The sequence below is a fragment of the Polyodon spathula genome, chromosome 30 (assembly GCF_017654505.1).
Source record: "Polyodon spathula isolate WHYD16114869_AA chromosome 30, ASM1765450v1, whole genome shotgun sequence".
NCBI lineage: Eukaryota > Metazoa > Chordata > Actinopteri > Acipenseriformes > Polyodontidae > Polyodon > Polyodon spathula.
Window position 1 is genome coordinate 8,095,645 of NC_054563.1, and position 636 is coordinate 8,096,280.

Here is a 636-nt window from a genome sequence, read left to right on the forward strand (position 1 = left end):
CATTTATTTCTTGTTTACTGTAAATGTTATGCTTATCATAACTACATCTTCAGCAATAAAAAAAAAAAAAAAGTATTTGCATAAGACTTTTTTTTTTTTTTTTATAAGACAAGGTTATAAGCCTTTTATATGAAAAGGTTTATATTGATTGTTTCAGGACATGTTTTTGGTAAGACATATTTCAAGCCTAGGATCTAATTTACAAAAGGGCACTAAATGTAGCTGGATCATGCACATTCAGTAGTGAGTCTAACAAGCACCATAAATCTAAATTTACTGCTCCATTTACTAACACAGAACTCACTTATTTATGTGCACACTATTTAGCTAATTTACATACCATAGCGTGCACACTACATGTATTGTGAGCGATAATTTAATGTGCACGATAATGTGAGAGACTTATCCATGACCACTGTGATATAAAAAGCCCCAGCAGTCCAGGTATATCTTTTGGTCACTGTCTTGTTGTGAAAGGTGGCTTACGTTGACCAAAAATAAGTAATCAACAGATAAAGCCTTCCGCAGGGGACGGGCAGATCCAGCGCAAACCAAAACTGCACGCAGAGGAGTTAGAAATTCGAGTTGAGGAGGTTGTTTTAAAAAATACCTTGTTTGGTCCAGTCTGTTCCAAAA